Genomic DNA, 18,438 nt, shown 5'->3' on the forward strand with positions numbered 1-18,438 from the left:
GGAGATACCATACAGCTTGTTTGAGCTGGAGCCATGTACCGTGAAGCTGGGACTAGCAATCTTGAACTACATATTTGCAATGCTTTTTATCAAGAGTTATGTGTTATAACCCACAAAGTAGGAAACTTAATTTATCCTATGAGTTTTGTGATTTGATTTGATTTTATTTTATTTTATCTTATTTTTCCAGGAAATGGGGTGAATAAATATTCCGTCGTTTCTTGACTAATCACATACAAAAATACCTTGGAGAATAAACACAGAAGTCTATGAGCTCTAGCACTCAAACAGAAACACTTTGAAAAGTTTCTTTAAAAAGCAGAGCAATAAAAGAAGAATACTAGCATCACTATGGTGGTCATAAAGCACATTCACTTCTTTCTACACTGGGTAGTTCAGAACAAAGTTGGAACTGAAGTTGCGTGCAATTGATAGTTTCAAAATATTAGATACGTATTGTCATTTTCCTCACTATGTAAAGTTCTGGTTGGCAAAATATTTTACATTATTTCTCACACTTGATTTTATTTTCCTTTTTTTTTTTTTTTTTTGCTAGGTCCTGACTGAACTTTTGAAAACATTTCTCTACTAATAGATTGAAATTTGTTTTCCCCAACAGTTTAGTTCAGTGCTGCAGGAGTGCAGGGTGGACTGATGACAGACTTTATATAAGAATAAACCACCAGCTAATGTTCCCGTCTATAAAACATGCATATAGTCTTACCAAAATCAATGAAGCTGAGACAATTTACATCAGGTAATGATGTAGCATCCTGAGATTACATTTACTCACATTGCTTTATACATATATATATACGGAGAAAAATAAAGATAGAAGAAAATTTTAGTTTGCAACTTTTCTGTGATTCATTTGCATGTATTCACCTAATCACTTTCCCCAACGGATAATTTCATCTCTTTAAGCACTTTCTCCTCCTTGAAGTCATTGCCATTGAATTTAAGCATTGTCTCAAAAATATCAGTTACCTCATCATACTAGTTTAACCTTTAGAATCTGTGACCTCCCAAATATGAAGATGGTCTTCTTCACAGTCAGTTTAGGAATGCAAATGAATATGACAACTTTCAAAGATCTGTCAATTCATGTCTACAACTGCACATTGGGCTGTTCTGCTTTCTGTAGAAATGAATTATCTGACCTTGCTTAGATTTCAGGTGGTTTTGTCACTGACACAACGTCAGACCCACACTGAGGAACACTGCAGTAGATGTCCAAAGCCCTCCTTTGCCTCTCTTCAAGAGCACAAAGTAATTTCCTGCTGTATCAGAGTCAGGACATAACTTTTCAGAGGGTTGAGTCTCAAGCTGTCCTCAGAGGACCTGTACTCCCTTTTTATATTGTTACATTCCAAGAACATCAGAAAAATGACCATTTCCTGAAACTCACAGAAAGGGAAATCACACATTTGTGGCTGCAGTTACGAGCAGAGGCATATGAGACACCAGAGTGGTGGAGAGGGATCAGCCCCATAAACAATCAGGCAACAGTAAAACTGCTCTCTTCCCCAGCCAGATCAAAACCATGCTCTGCTTATAGTACCAGACTCTGATGTGAAAGAGAGAACAAATCTGTCTTTTAATTTATTTGGGGGTTGGACTAGGTGACCTTTAAACGTCCCTTCCAACCCCAAGGATTTTATAACTTATCTTTTGATTCTGTATCTGGCCTTTTTTTCCACTTCATAAACTGTCCTAAAAAATGTGACGATATTAACCCTGGGTATCAGAATGCATTATCTTCCATTTGATGCCAAACTTGTGAAGACAAGATGCAGTACCACATTTACACTTGCAAGAGCAGCTTTTTATAGCAGTCATCTGCACAACAGGACTGCCTCACCAGTTTTCCTTGTGAAACCACTCCAGACATAAAATCTGTCACCCCGATGTACTTCAGTGTAACCAAAATGACAAAAAAATATTTAATCTAAGATAACCTCTAGAATATCTCTGACCTTAAACAAAGTGTGAGAAAGAACATTTACATTTGGAGTCATCCCAATAACATTGGGAAGTTGTTCAACTATATTTTTGATTAATGTTCTCTCATATTTAATTTATTTTGCATTTTTCTCTTATACCACTTTAAAACCAATGACATAAGGCCAGAGGTTGCTAATGTTAGATACTCCAAAAACAAATTAAATAAAAAGGGCTGGTCCCTGGTGTTAAGTTTTAGTCTTTGATCTAAGTTCCAAAATTACTTTCTTTCTGGGTTTAGTGTCATGCTGAAGATTCCTGGGTAACCTGTTTAGGTCTCCTTAAGTTCAGCAATAATCAGGCAGATAAGTAATACCTGCAGAATCCCTGAAAGTTCTGCCAGCAGATTTTAGCCATCCACCTGGACGCAATTATTCTGTCATCATTTGAAGAGAATGGCCTATCTGCTTCTGGCAGGCATTTCAGTTCCAGGCATGAATTCTGGTTCTGAACTTGCTCCACCTTCTCTGTGTGATGGACGCCCTGGTCAACAGTGCTGTTAGTGCAACAAGCAATCACATGCCTGCCAAGAGTCAACCTTTAAACATGGGATTCAGGATGAAAAATGCCTTTGTCTGTTCTAATTAGGATCAACACTTTTGCTTTCTTCATCAGAATCCACTTGTTTCATTGTCTGGGGCTGACATCAGCACATGAGCTGAAACGAAAGCAATTTGCTCAAGTTTCTTCATTACCTGGTGCTTTCCACTTCACATGTATCACCTGTAAAAGGAAACAACAAATAAACTCTCTCAATGTCATCTTGATCAAGTGAGCTAAAGCCTTTTGTTTGGAAGTAGTGCTTTTCATGCCTTTCAAACAGGCATGAATAGCCTGTTTTATCCTTTTTACCATCTGGACAATCTTCTCTGAACTCTGCTCCCTGATCAAGGGGGACATCAACAGGTTGTTCACAAACTCCTATATGGTGTTTTCAGGTATTTTCCAGCAGCAACTTGCCATACATTTGGCTCATTAGGAGAAACTGCCATTCCTCTGCAAGATGTTATCAGTTCTAAAATGAGACACAGTAATAAACCATGAAACCATGCCTAATTCTTTGCAATAAAGAGCAAGCTGGCTTTCCTTCTTACCTACACCTTGATGGCTGACATGTTCTGAATTCTGGTGACAGCATGCAGATCTACATTGGAAGGGCTGAGGTGAAGAGACAGCAGGGAAGATAAATAGTCTTAATTTTTTTGAATTGAGGTATTAATCTGATATGATTCATGATTCACCAGAGACCTGTGCTTTGGGTATTGTCAAAATGGTTCATGCAGATTGGGACACCGATGTTAATCCAACACAGGCTGGCTATTCAGGACCACTTTCCTGGTCTCCAGAAATGGCTCCAGGAGTTGGGTGGTGGTCCTCAGTCAGGTCCTCAAAACACAGGAAACCTATTTGAAAAGAGCTGACTCTGCCCTTGACAGCAGCCTGGATGTCACTCGGCTGGAATAAACATGTCAGTGGAAAGGCAGAGGTGACTGCAGCTGGAGGGGGAATCCAGCAAGGAGGAATTAATTCTGTTTTCTCTGTGCTGGGTGCACGTGAGCCATCTCACCTAGACATCCAGTGAGATCTAAGTTTTAACGTTCCTTGCTTGTCAATAACTGTGGCAAACAACATGTGGTTTTTGAGCAACTCCTTCTTTGTCCTTAATTTGTTGATCTCAACTGATAGGGTGAGAAAATATATCCTCTGAACAACAGAAGGAAAGAACAATGAGGGGACCTAAAGCACTGTCTTATAGTGCAAATGTGATTTACACTTACTTTATTTTTAATTTTTTCAAGACATTTTTTGATTATTTTGTGGTTCCAGAAGCTCTGTAAGGAAAAATAGATGGGATGATTCTGCCCACCTGGATTCAAGTACTAATGACTCTTTCATGATCAGAAACAAAGACAGAGGAAAGGAGGTATTTGTTCCACAAATACAGACAGTTCCTTTCTTAACAAGGTGGTTGACAGAGAGGGTATAACCTGTTCCTCCATTACAGAAGGACGCTGAAGCATGGAGAGCAATTTACTTCCTTGCAATGACATACATTCTATTCTTAACGGGCATCTTGGTGTTTCTGATTTCAAATGGGAGTTTTCCACAGCAGTAGAAAGGCTATTTTCCTGGGTTTATGACTCAGATCAAATTTTGTGCTTTATCACTTCAGTATACCTAAGATGAAAATATTAATAAAATTTTAATTGTATTTTTATTGCAAAATCTGTATGGGCACACAGACTTTTTGTATGTGCAGACTCCTCTAGACAAAAGTTCTTGGTACTGAACTCCAAGATATACTTGATATATTTACACTCAAGTGTGTCTGTACATACATTTTTATGTTTATATGCATGATATTTGCACTGTATTTGAGGCACTACATCTCTGTATGCCTGAAAATATGCAACCAGGGAGGCTTGACTCTGCTTAAATGAGCCATTCACCTGTGTAACCAAGGACGAGTCAGGGAACTTCTTCCTAATTAGTTTAGTATAAATGAGAGAAAAATAAAGGAACTCTTGAGCCATTAGAAGGTTGAAATAGATCCCCAAAACACGTCCCATGTTACCCATTCACTTGGCTGCCTTTGATTCAGTACTACTACTGTTGTGTGGATGTGGGATAACTGCACACCATCAGTGCCATGCCCGTTGAAGAATGTTTGAATTAATGGTGGTTTAGCTGACAGCACAAGGAACAGCACAGTACTTAAGAGTGTGTGCATCACACTAATGATGACAGAATTTACAGAATTTGATTTTAAAAAAAATACTTGGAGTTTTAAAAAAAACATTTTAAAACCCACAGCAAAACCCCTTTATAAAAATCTGTGTCCCCCAAGCTTATTACTTCCACAGAATTCTTTCAAGAGTCCCTATCACCATCTCGTCTGTGAAACATTCAGCAATGAGCAGCAGGATAAGAAGCTGTTCACTTCTTTCTCCTTTTCTTGCCTTGTTGTCGTTGCTCCTTGCAATGTAACCTGTGCTCCTTTCTTTTACTTCATCAGATTTATTTGATGCATCTTGAAGACAACTGAGCAAGAGGAATCATAGATTCCTATGATTCTGTGATTAGACCATGGGTGTCTGGCAGAGCTCGATGGTATGTCTATCCCTGATGAAATGAATGGCTGCTCAGCTTCTGCCATTCAATCTAACATATTCATATTAAATTACACTGAAGGAAATTAAAAAGGTAATTAATTTCCCTAATTCCAGGTAATACAGTACCTCACACTTTTAAAAGCTCCTAAAATATCAGGACCTAATTTGTTAAATTATGAAGTCCTGGAATATCTGTACATTAGGATCAAGAGGGAAGACGGTAAAACTATTTTCAGCTGGAAATTCATGAGTTTCAGAGATTCTGTAATGTAATTTCCTAAACTAACTGATCTGAGAGATAGGTGATCAGGGTTAGATGTCTTTAATAAAAGCTTGAGAATCTCTTCCTACCTTTTAACTTAACAGTATGTTCCTCTCACCCATGTTGTCTATGCTCTCTTTGCACTTAAAAACTGTATAATTTGGAGTATTTGTTTGGGTTTTTTCCACCTATCCTTTCATCTGTTAAATATGATTTATATACAATTTGCAATAATCTAATTTTATGAACATAACCAAATAATTCCATGGAATCAGATCCTCTGCTTTAAGAGATAATAAGAAAGTTGTAGTACATTTCATCTGACCCAAGATCATACACTAACGTAACATGAATTTTATATTTTGAAATTACATATTGGACTTGGCATTTGAATAAAAATACTAACAGAAAAGTTCTGACGTGAGATTAGAATATTTATTGTAATGAACATAGCATTCACCTCTGTAATACTCATATTCATCAGGCTATACTGAATATAAATCAATGTCACAAAATTGATGAAGCAAGCACATCAACTGGTTTATTCCAGTCAGAATTACAGCATGTTAAGGATCCATTTTGCCTTCTGCATCAACGTAGTTGTGTCAGAGACTGAAAATGGTTCATGCCTCAAACATTGATATAAAGTTTTGCTCATTATAAAGAAGCTACAACCAAAGAAGCCTCCCTGAAGACTGGGACTTTGGACTGAGAGTCAAACTGCTGATTAGATAGAGGGAAACCCATTGTTCAGTTATCTCAGGCTGAGGGAAAGGTATGCATCCACAAGAAGCCGAAGACACCAGCTGCGCTGAGAATCATCCCTGGCTGAGTTTGGGGTGGGGGGAGAGCACAGCTCACAGAAGCCAGGTTTACATAAACTCCCCCCCCAATCAAGGGGAGAGGAGGAGGTTTTGGGTGCGTGGCATAACCTCTGGTCAGAGGCAATAGACAAACATCCTCTGATTACACAAACCCACCCAGTTGTGAAACCCCCAACCCCACAGGCCACATCCACGGGACTTCCATGTAAGAGGCAGCTGAAGAGGAATCATAATCCATCAAAGACCCCCGAAGTGCTCCCCAGAGGCTTTGAACCACAGGGCTGCACGTGATGCAACAGATCCAGTCTGCTGTAAGAGACTGTCCCCCTCCCCCAGGGGGACATGCCTGGGTATTGCCACCTGGCCTGAGGGTATATTAATCCATGGGATTCTATGCTTTTCGGGGGGACCTTCACCATCGAGAAGACCAGCTGAAGAGGATCATCAGGAGGCTGGTGGGACGCACGGAGTGGTGATATTCTTTTTATTCTCTCTGTCACTCTGTGTGCCCCCACCCCTATCCCTATTTTTTCCTTTCTCTTTTCTCTCTCTCTCATACTTACTATCAAATAAAACTCATACTATTCACTGGCATATGGTCTTGTTTGCACTGTAATTGGGGCAGAGGTATTTCCAGGAACCTCAATAATCGTATCTTGACAAGTTGCTAGTACTGAGGATGCTTAATCTCTCAGCTCTATTCCTTTTACTGTCACCAACAGCCCCCCCTTTTGTGTGTCAGTGGGTGGACCTGACATTGTTAAACCAGACTTAAGAGAGTCACTGCCTTCTCAATAAGATCCAGCTGTGAGAGTAGGCTGACCAAGATCCTGTGGTAATTTGTCAAAAATTAGCATGGTGACAGTAATGCCAGACAGATATTTCTAAATGTTTTTAACAAAGCCAGTGTCATAATCTGAAAACAATTTCTGCTGGGGTGATTAATTAGTGCTGGCAAGATTCCTTCTCTCTTGGTTGGGTTGAAGTACTGCTCTGTAGCTCCAGAAGGACCATAAAAAATGGTTTACACTTAGAAAGAAGAGTGATATTTCAAGACATGACAGAGACAGAACACTAGGTATGGGATAAGGAGGAGTATCCTTCCTGGGCACGTAAGCAGTGAGCTGTTAACATCGCTGCACTGACATAAATATGTGTTGCTTCTTTAGGTTTACCTTATCTGAACTTAATTTCACAGAATGTTTCCTCTCTAAACCCTAGCTTTTTTATCCTTATTACTGTCCCTACATTGACTTGCATCTCAAAGGAAATAAAAGAGAATGAAGAGGAGGAGAACTCCAAATAATTTCCTCGGAACAGAGAGCAGGAAATATTGTAGTAGAAGACACTGACAGAAGATGTGGCCAAGTGTGCAGGTGAGGTACCAGCAGTGCCTTATCAAACTAAAACCCAGTTTCACCAGCAAACAGGGAAATGAGAAAAGAGGTGGCTCTTCCCCTCTTTCCCACCCCACTAATTGCAGCACAGAGTGATGCTGGCATTGGGTCACACAGCTAGAAGTGGATATACAGCTCTCCTCGTCCACCCCCTTGCTAGATCTGCCAGGTCTGTTATCTGGTTCTAAGGCCAATTGGCAGGCAATGCCTTTCACTAATGCTACAAATCATTTTAGTCTCCAAAAACCGCATGGCCACATGCAAGTTGTATTCAGGGAATGATTCCTGGCCTGTTATAAGTCCCAAACCATTCCCAGCAGTTTTGGGGAGACTGCTAGCTGTCACAGTTCAACAGCATCACAGGATGCATTTTAATAGTGTGAAAAATTATATTTCCTTATCTAGAAACATTCCCTGAAACTGTTTGATGCACTAATTTTACCAGCACTTCTATGCAGAGGCAGTGTATATAAAACGCTGCTCCCATAGTGAATTAATTGGATTAAAGTGCTACTAGAAGTGTAGCCATCGAATTTGTTGTTTTAATTCAGATAAATTTCTTTCTGTTTCTCTTGAGAGCTCAGATCACTTTCGATGTAAATAAGGTGGACCAGAAATCTACTTGCCCTCAGGAGGGAAAATATTCAGGCAGTGTGAGAATGAACGAGGTACATAATCTACAAAACACATTGTCAGTGAGAAATCGGCAATGACTTTCTTGAAGTTCCTTTTAAATTCTTAGGACTAGTGAAATGTTTGAAACCAGAACTGCATTTGTCTTTGCACTATACAGAACAAAAAATATTGCCATGATATAATACTGGGCATCATGTCAAACAACATGACGAGTAAAAACAGATTGTGTCTGTTTTACATATCTACTAGACTGATTGTGACAATTTTAAGTAAATTCTTCCTTATCATGGCTTTTCAAAGCTGGGTTTCACCGAGGTTGCTTTAATTTGCAGTGATATAGTGAAGTTGGTGTTCGTCGATAAATTACAACTGTTTTAGAAGCTTAAAATACAGCAAGAAATCTACTGCCTAGAGTTGGCAATTGTTCTCTCATGCACAAAATCCTTCTCTACCTATACCTGTACATCTTGTCACTGAAAGAGTATCAGGGCACCTTCCTTTGTGCACCAGCTTAGATGCCTGGTGCAATTTAACCCAGACCAAATTGCATTCTCAGGGCACAGTCCTGGGAGGTAATACAGGCAGCCTGTGTGTGGGTGCTGTGTTTTGAAGACTAAAAGTTTAACAACATGAAAACAGGATGCTCCATGCTGACAGATTTCAGTGCCAGTGTACAGTTTGAATCTATTTAATGCACTCATATAGATATAACCTGTGTGTTCAAATAGCAAAAGTGCAGGCAATATGCCATAGATGTATCATGTAGAAAGAGTGATTCATCTTAGACAGGGAACACTTGTTCTTAGTTTACCAGAAATAAACATTTTTTCAGTGCTGTGAAGATCTAATGTTTGTTCTTAGTGTGGATACCTTATCAGGCTGCTGTGATTAAGGCTGACACTGTTTACTAATAGCTCACTAGGAGACAATATGGCCAACACAATATAATGCTTCTAGATCCACCAGACTAACAAGTTAACTAAGAAGACCAGGAGCATTTTTATAATGACTTTAGAATAGATCTTAACCCACACGTGACATACTACACCATCCATTTTGCCACTGACAGGGACTCAGGTGACACATTCTTCAGACCATGAAAAAAGGAGCTGGTTTCTTCTTCAAACTATTTCCAAACTAAAAGGAAGGAAAAAAAAAACAATAAAACCATCTGTTGGTCTAGATAAGCTCAGCAGGTAGAATTTCTGGCAATAATAATGGACATTCAGCACACAATAAATGGTTGACTGTTCAAAGACGTGCTTTAACCATATGCAGTGACTCATGCAAAGCCAGTGACTGAAGGACCCTGAGGACACAAGGACTTGCAGGGAGCAGTTGAGAGATGAAGGAGGTGTGCAACTGTCAGGACAACTTTTAATTCTGCTGGGCCTGAACTGTCCAGGAAGCAAGACCACTTTGATTCCATAAGTGATCTGCTGGAATCTTCACTATAGTTGTCTACATAAACCCATGCATATCTCAGGAAATCAGCTTGTCCCTCTCAAAAATATGACTTACACTCCATTCCTAATACCCTTTCAGCTGCACAGATCAAACAAATTCATTAAAACAATGGAATGAGGTAACGTTTCGTAAGCAAGATGTCCATAGTACTTGGCCAGAATGATTTAGAAAATGGTCCTGAAAGGGGTATTTAGGGAGACGTGACAGACCTAAGCACACTGCAATTGTTTATATTTATATTAATATTGGGTTTGGATGCAGCAACTGCTTATCTGTGAGAGGGGGATGATGACGAGATTTGCATGGATAAAGCACAACACAATGAAGATAGGAGATTTACATACTGTAACACTACATAAGCTTAAGCCACAGAGACTGAAAAATTTGTGGCATTTTTCCAGACTTAGAAAGCTTTAAACACAGATATTTTTCTCCCACTTAGATATTACAAAAATAGATATAAAAAATAACTAGGACAGACTGGAAAAAGAGGATCATGATTTCCAGCTTTGCAGGCACTGAAACATACCTGTTAATACTGAGGTATTTGTTCTCAATTAGGAAAACACATTTAGGTCCATGCGTAAATATATGTGGGACTAACTGTTAACAGAATCAGTATCCTGTTGAAATTTGTCAGAGAATACAATTTTGAAATCATTTGGGCACTGATTATGCATTTTGCGTTATTCTTAGTTCTCCAATTTTATAAACTATCCCTCTTAATCCATAGATAGATGTTCCATGGAGTGTGAAAGATATTGACCTTTCCTTTTGTTACAAACCTGAAGTTTATCCAATATTCAAAATCCCTGTGGTAAACTTGGACCAAGTTCTAAATAAACACAGGTTTTATTTGCTTAGGAGCTATGTCGATCTCAGAAGATTCGGAGGATTTGAAACAGGGAAAACTTGTGTTCAGATACTGGTTCTACCATATTTATACTGGTATAATGTCTTTCAGCCATGCAATACTGAAACAAAGAACAAGCTGACCCTGAGGACTATGATGTCCTATATCCACTGTTGATGATGTTTTTAATGAACCTCAAGCAATCTGAAATTACACTGAGCACTGGTTGTCTGGGAACCCTCATCAATATATTCCATCATAGAAATTTTAGGAAAAAAGCAGTTTAAATGGATAACTCAAGTATGCTGCTGAACCAAGAATGTAAGTTTGTTTTCTTGAACCAGTGTCATGGTCAGAGTCCAGTCCCTATCAGAGGGTTTGTCTATTATTGTTTTTCATTGTCTCAGGCTTAGAGGAGTAGTGTGGATGCAGATGGTCTGTCCACCACTGGTTTTTTATATGGTCTTGGGCTTGGGGTAGAGTACATGCACTCAGAGGGGTTTGGGGGGGCCATTTTACTCTTTGTCTTGTGTCAGTGGCTGTGGTCACACCAGTTAGGTGAGCATTTTGCCTGTAAAACATTTTTTTTTAATACACTTTGTTATGAGGATTGTTGCTGTTATTGTCCGTTTTCTTATCTCATTGCTGTTTCCAGTAAATTGTTATCTCAACACTTAATCTCTGCCTTTCATCTCTCTTGTTTAAGGGGATGGGCGGAAGGGAGTGGCTGCGTGGGCCTTAATTTCCAGCTGAATTTTTATTTGCTTGGCGTTTCTTAGCCAATATTCTGAAACATGGCTTCAGACTGGTGCATTTGTATACATACACACACATTAGCATGATATTTGGCACTCTACCCATGTCACCAACTACTCTGGTCTATTTCATTCCCTGCTTTTCAGAAGGCAGATACAAGCCAGGAAAATACTGTTTATGTTTGCCAGAAAACTGAAAGTCTCACCAAAGAGTGTTTATCAAGGAGAATTTAGCACATGATTCAGTTGAGTAATTTCATCCTCACTAAGTCATCATAACTTCCTGCTAGTTTTTTCTTCATGCTGTAGAATGAAAGAAATTATGTACGTAGGATGTTTAAAGACATCTATAGTGATTTTTTGGAGCAGATTTCCCCAACAATTGAGCAGTACCAAGTAGATTGTTCATAGTGCTTTAATAAACCTATCTTAAAATTATCACCATTGATTATCCTGTTTCATGAAATGGAATGTTAAGGCACAGAATAATCAAAAGATTTGTCCAGGAAGCAAAGAACAGAGCCAAAAAGGGAGTCCAGGTGTTATTTTATCCAAGGACAGCTAGTCTGTAATATTCCATGTGAAAAAACATATAGGCTACACTGATGATCACTGAAAACTCTTTATGAGGAGGAAACTGGAGTTTTTAGCTTTGAGGAAAGGAGGCTCACGGGAGACCTTAATGCTCTGTACAATGACCTGAAAGGAGGGTGTAGTGAGGTGAAGGTTGGTCTCTTCCAAGTAATAACTGGTGGGAACATGAGTAAATGGCCTTAAGTCATGTCAGGGAAGGCTTAGATTAGATAAGAGGGAAAATTTAATTACCAAAACAGTTGTCAAGCATTGGAATAGGCTGCCCAGGGCAGGTGGAGTCACCACCCCTGGAGGTATTTAAAGATGTGTAGATGTGACACTTGGGGACATTGTTCAGTGATGAGTTGGCAGTGTTGGGTTAATGGTTGGGCTTGATGATCTTAAAGATCTTTTCCAACCTAAGTGATCCTATGGTTCTATGTTTCGATTATTTACATCCAATAAAATTACAATAAATCTGTTCCTTATGATCAGCCAGGGAATGTCAGAACAATTTCAAATATTAACACATCATCTTGGTTTTGGGATTTTTTTTTAGGAACTTGATCAAAGTCTGGTGGAACTTAGCATAAAACTGCTGATTTCAAAGTGAATTATTTACCACCAGTTCTTATTGATAGCTTTTAAGTTTTGCCTTGTATATGCCTTAATTCCAAATCTCTCAGGTGCCATGATGCACACTAGGGTGATCTCCACCTTTGGATAAATTGCTGCCTGTCATCATATACCAGGGAAATTCTCTGGGGTAATATTGGGTGGTGATTAAGGAGAACTCTGACTTACAACCAAGAACAATAAGGAGTTTTTAATATAACAGGTAAGTTAATAAACACCAAAATAAAGAGCCCATGAGGGAGAATGGTGTCTGGATGTATCTTACATGCTATCTTCTCATCAGCTGTTTTTTAGTGTGTAGGTTTTAGTGCAAGTTCCTTAAGGAGAAAGACATCTTCACATCAGAATGCTCCTGTCATTGAAAACCACCTTCTGCTATCTCTCCTGTAATAAGAGAGTAATAAACTCACCAGAAACATGATCTCCTAATCCATCTTAATTATTGAGCAGTGTCACTTTTGGGAAAATGCAGACTTTCTACCTCAGAATACAGAAGATATAAGTATGCACACAGTGCTGAGCTAAGATTGGATGTGAACACTGTAACCTGCTTCTGCTTCTTTGGTGAGGCAGGTGACTGTGGCTGTACACAGAACAAGCAGAAGGATATTCATCTTGTCAGCACAGGAGGATGTGGTGGTTGTGACTTTGCCTTCTGCTTTCTTAAACTGGGATGGAATATGCTTCTAAGGGAGCCATGTGGGCCATAATTTTATCTACTGATACAAAGATCCTGGATGCAGGTCCTTGCAGCACCAGGAAGGTATCTTGTCCATCTCATCAACACTGTCTTCCTTTATTAACTCTAAAATATGCAAATATTTTCTCTAATGGACCAATTCTTTTTAATTGACAGCTCCATTGCTGATAAAATGCAAAAGTGTAATGAGACACAATGGTTTTGGTGAAGCTATGATGCCTCAATTACAATATAGGCCAGAAGCCAAGATGTCAGGTGATGAATGTGGAAGAACATTCCACATTTTTATGAAGGGATTCAAGATTAAAATCTTGGAGCATCTTTATTGTCTGGAGGACAAACAGACAACCACTTTTGCCACACTCCATATGAAGAACAGAAAAGGGACGTGGATTCAGATGACTGAAACTCTATGAGCTGGCCTCAATATAGTCCTCTTAGAATGGTTGAATTGCATTTTTACTCTGTAGCAGCAGAATAATCAGGAGCGTAAGCCAATTGGTGCCAAGGAGAGAGTACCTGGAAAGCATTTCCTGAAGGAACTGTGAGAAAGCTAAAGGTTATTGCTCTTAAACAACAAAACCCTACAGAACTGCTGCAAAGTTTGTTGAGCTTTGGGGTTCTTGCTGTACTGCAGAGACTTGGTTCTGGCAGGAATGAAGCCCATATTTTTCAAGAGGGATGTCAGTGTTATTGAAAGCAACTATTTGCTGTGAAATCAATGGACTTTGCATACTCAGAGACCTTTGAGTATCTGGGCTGTAGTCCAATATGAGAAATAAAAGCTGCTGATGAGAAAAATGGACTTTAGAATAACAATACTGAGTTAATGGAGGTATTTCAATTCTGTTTCCTAATTGTATGCAATCCCATAGCTCACAGAGGAGACACAAGGTGAGAAATTTGGCTCCTGTTGCAATCCCACAGCTCACAAAGGAGACAGAAGGTGAAAAATTTGGGTCCTGATGTTTTATGCTACACAGTTTTTATTAACTTTAGAACAAAATTCTGAAGTGAAAAGAATATGATTAGAAATGAGTAAAACTCAAGGGAGGATAAAAAAAAAAAGGTGAAACAACTTGATTTCTGAATTGTATCCTAGGATTAACTACTATTAGGATAACTGAGCATTTTCCAAAGTTTTTCTACATATGGATGGGCTGGAAACACCAGTCCTCCTTCTTTCTGCCCACAGAATGGAGGCAACCTGTGTCCTGTTAAACCTCTGTTGTGTTAAAGCACATTTAGGTACTTTTCCAGGTGTTTGAGCTGTAATTGCATACACTGCTGCCATTCTTTGGCCTCCTTTAGGAGAATGATCACGATAATTGATCACAATGTGCTATTTAGTCTTTGTGCCTTTCTGAACTTGGATAGTATCAGAGGAAAAAGATCTTAGAAATATCTACTCAAGTGAAGATAGCAACTTAGTCAAGTAAGTTTGTGACTAGAACTGAGCAGAAACTTTCAAAAAAATGAGACACCTGTGATTCTTTTAAAGTAAACCTTTTGTTAAAGATAACTTAGAAAAAAAAGTTGGGGTGTTTGTTTGTTGGGGCATTTGTGTTTCATTAGAAGTTCCCAGTTAAAAATAATGCTCTTGTTAGTATTAAGATCTCCTATGGAGGGAAAAGATTGTAATGGCTACACTTAATTCACACCAAAGATTTTTTTTTTTAATAAGAAAAATGTGTCTTGATTTAAAAAAAATTATATATTTTACAACAAATATATCAGATGATTTTAGGATCATCTCATAAACAGCTCATGAACAAGCTATGTTCGCATGTATTTTCCCAAGAATTATTTTTGAATTATATTACTGCTTCTCACAACCCTTGAAATACCCAAAGCTTCTTGTCAGCAGATAATAATATATCTATGTCCATTGTCTGGAGGTTCTAAGCCCAAGAGGTTCTGAAGCAGGAAGAAACCCATTGAATTGCACAGGAAAATTTTGTTACAAGCCCACTTGCAAGGTAGCTGGTACTTTATATAGTATCTACATGCCAGTGCAAGAGTGTTGGTAGGACAAGAGGTAATGGGTATCTTCACACTAGATATAAGGAAAATATTTTTTTTATGATCAGGGTTGTAAAATCCTGGAACATTTTGCCCAGAGAGGCTGTGGATGCCAATTCCCTGGAAATATTTAAGGCCAGGTTGGATGGAGCTCTGAGCAACCTGATCTAGTTGAAGATGCCCCTGCTCATTACAAGAAGGTTTGATTAGATAAATTAAAAGGTCCCTTCCAACCTAAAATTTTCTTTGATCCTATGATACGTTGAATGCTGACTCCTTTTCCCAATGGGAATCTGATTTAGAAGACAAAGAGCACCTCAGATAAAGACATCTAAGCAGATAATCAGGGTCTTGTCTTAAACTGTAGAAGGGAGAGGCCTGGACCTTGTGCTACACTTTGTGCACCAAAACATTATGAACAATGAATATATGGATGAAATTGAGCTTAATTCTGAGTTGCAGTGACAAAAACTTAAATTGAAAGTGCTCTTCCTGAAATGGAAATCATATTAAATATCTACTTTTATTTATTTGGGGCAAAATTTATTTTATTTATTTATTGCACTGGACTGGGAATGTGAGCATAGATTCTTCAACACATTTATTCTCAACAGTAAAATACCATTTGAAAATATAAATGAAGGGAAGAAGGAAATAAAGGTCTTATCTCTACACTCCAATTTTCTATGACATTCATTATAAAATGTTGATGTATGGTATTCATCAACCTCTTTCCCACAACACTTGCAAGCGTGACTTTTGAAAAATCATGTCCATCTGTTGATACATCATGCCAATCACAGTTATCCTTTAAATATATTTGCCAAGAGGAATATTTTGAGAAAATATGTCTGACGGTGACTAACTGACTTTTATGCAACAGCTAGGTATTAGGAGAGTTTAAATTGAAGGTATTATCTGGGTTTACTGGCCTTGTCATTTTTATCCCCCTTTAAGACTAAATTTTATTTATGAAGTAGAATTAATTCAATAAGGGATAAATTTGGTGCATACCATCTCCTTGCAGTCATTTTTTTCAATTAACATTTTGGTTTAAAGGTTGTTCGTGTGTGTGAATTTGTTGCTTTTTGTCTGCACTGTGCAATGTGCTGCAAAGTGGAGGCTTGGGAGGTGAAAGGCACAATTGCTGACTAGTTTTGAATGAGCAACATGAGATACTGACAACCCAACTTTTAGAGTATTTAGGATTTTTGCAGCGCTTATTTAGCTATAATGGATAACATGAATCTGAACATGGAGTTTTTATATAGTGAAAAGATAGTCTAAGCTAACAAACATTTAATTTTTTAAAATTTATTAATTAAATATTTCAAATGCAAACACATTAGTATAAATGTAGTCTCACATATCCTTCTTACTCCTCCTCAAAATATCACAGACATCTACTTGCTAACCCATTGTTTTAGCTTTGACAGAACCACTCTGCATCTCCCACGAGTTCCCTGTAACTTCTTCCCTCACATATTTGGAACTGCCTGGATTTACTCTTGCTGTTTAAAGATATGATTCAACAAAGGATTACCTCTGGATGTGAAGAGCCTTCACATGAATATCCCTCATCTCAGGGTTTTAAAGCGTCTGAATTGGTTATTTAAATAAATGTGTATAGCAGCTCATTCTCTAGGAATGGGATAAGAAAGAAAGCAAGCTTACTCATCTGGGCTTAATAAAAACTTTTCATGTTTTCTATGTCATACATTATTTTAGGGACATATCTAGATATTTCTAGGTTACAGACGGGCAGAAAATTATTTCAAATTATAAGCCCTGAAAAGCTTTTATAAGCTTTTTCTTCCAAATCAGGTGAAATCAGGCACATCTTTCAAAGTCTGTCATTGAACAAAAATGTGAATATGGATGCAAAGTCCATATTAAAAATACCCAATGGGGTAACAGGTTCAAGTGCAACAGACAAGAAATTTAAGCTGTAGTCTCTCTCCTGCTTACCACAACACTAAAGAAAACAGAAATCTGACAGACTATATAAATGAAGTTGCTTCTTTTGGATGAAAGACTACTTTGGAAAAATTTCGGGTGGCAGAACCAACATTCAAATCACTTCTCAGCACTAGGGAGAGTAAGGAAATCTATTGGAGGCTCATACACCCTAATGAAGTAGCCCTGCTACTCTAGTGTAGCCTTCTTTCCTATCAAATTTCATCTACACATAGGCAACCTTTTCTTGATGACGTGTCCTGTTCATTCTAAAAAACTAAGCACCTGTTTGAAAATGAAAACACACAAATGAGCCCCTGGAAAACAGATTTTGGCCTTGGCCAAGAAGTATTACAATGTGCACAGGACACTCCTTTGAGATATTCATGACTCAGTTTGTTGGCATGACTGATTCAGATTCTGACCAGCTCAATTACAACAATATCAAAGCAATCTCCATATCATTATTTTATTTTTTTTTAGCTGCAGTCTACATTCTGTCAGCATGTCTTTTTGATCATGTAAAAGCACTCTCATCATCCCTGATGCTTTACTTTTTCACAATGTTTTTAAATGAAGAGAATTCTGGTATGTTCTGTTGTAATTTACCAATGCATTGCCTTAGAGTAAGAGCAGCTCTGTTTATCTACGTACATGTGCATATGTAATTTTCTTCTTGTCTTCTATTCTCAGTGATGGAATGTACTTCAAGGATGCAATTTTGTCCGTGTGCCTATTATTCCAGATTTCCTTAATTTTCTTAATAGCTACTCAATTGAGTTCTTAAGTTTGCCCACACAGCCACTTGCAATAAAATGATTCTGAATTAATCAAAGGTGTTATTTGAAATGGATTGCTTAAGCATATGAAATTACTATGTGTTTTATTCCAAATGGAATAAAAGAAGACTTAACTGAATTTCCCTCCTTCACTTCCAAAGCAAATAGGATCCAAATTTATCAAATTAGGTGCGGTTTCCTGAGGAATTTAAATCAGGATAACTCTTCAGAAGATAGATGTGTCATGACCTATTTGTGTTGCTCTCTGGGCCCACAGGCTTCAAAGAAAGGAAAACAGGCATAGATGGGACAGGAGCACTTGAGGAAAAAAACAAAAACATTGAAGAATTCTGACCAGCTACCCACAGACTTCATAAATATTTAATACCTTTCTGTGTGTAAAATTGATTGTCCAGAATGCAATTTCTTACGTGTGCCTAGTAGCAGTATATGAGTAGACATGA

The sequence above is a fragment of the Corvus kubaryi genome, unplaced genomic scaffold, assembly GCF_017639235.1.
Source record: "Corvus kubaryi isolate FWS band 111438036 unplaced genomic scaffold, C.kubaryi_AGA036_p1.0 37385, whole genome shotgun sequence".
Taxonomy (NCBI): Eukaryota; Metazoa; Chordata; class Aves; order Passeriformes; family Corvidae; genus Corvus; species Corvus kubaryi.